This window comes from Priapulus caudatus, unplaced genomic scaffold (assembly GCF_000485595.1).
Source record: "Priapulus caudatus unplaced genomic scaffold, Priapulus_caudatus-5.0.1 Scaffold1183, whole genome shotgun sequence".
Taxonomy (NCBI): Eukaryota; Metazoa; Priapulida; class Priapulimorpha; order Priapulimorphida; family Priapulidae; genus Priapulus; species Priapulus caudatus.
Genome location: NW_014578244.1, coordinates 44,146 through 44,874, shown reverse-complemented (window position 1 = coordinate 44,874; position 729 = coordinate 44,146). Strand labels below are relative to the sequence as shown.

The 729-nt window shown below is 34.8% G+C and overlaps 1 protein-coding gene across 1 annotated transcript in view; it reads left to right on the top strand.

Annotated features, from left to right (window-relative positions):
- The window catches only part of LOC106815716 (neuroligin-1-like), a 23,757-nt gene that overhangs the window by 3,360 nt on the left and 19,668 nt on the right, over positions 1-729 (top strand). The window lies entirely within an intron of this gene.

The window sequence follows — 729 nt, the reverse complement described above, 5'->3', positions numbered from 1 at the left end:
GATAGATAGATAGATAGATAGATAGATAGATAGGTGGATAGATAGATAGGTGGATAGGTGGGTAGATAGATAGATAGATAGGTGGGTAGATAGATCGATAAATAGATAGATAGATAGATACTAGATAGATAGATAGGTGGGTAGATAGATAGATAGATAGATAGATAAATATATAGATAGATTCGTGCGATTTTGGATAGTGCGTCTTTGAAATAACGCATATGGTTCTCGGTGCGGGGATACAGGATATAATCTCCCGTTACCCTATAATATTTGATGCCGTTATTCCAGCCGATTTTCACATATTCTGGTAGACGTACACTGCGTCGTTATACTGGTATAATATTAGGGAACGTCCCAGTAATAAGCAAACCATTTTTCAGAACAGTATTCTCTGTGGAAGTATTTGACGTTGTTTACACTACAGTACTACCTGTATATCTGTGTCAAGTATACTTGGAATCGTGCAATCTCGTGTTTTACTTATACGTCTATTTGTAATGTTGAGTTTGTAATCTTGTGATTAGTATTACACCGTGATTAGTATAAGTCCACGAGTATGCGCAGTAGCATGCGCGTTCATATAATATGGATTATAATAAAATATCTACGTTAACTAAAATTTAGATCGTTCTTTTTTATATGAGTTATTTGAAAGCTGTGTCACAATATTCCTTTTCAAATCGTCGTAGTTTTCAGTAAAAGGTAATGTGCTAGGACACTACTTTG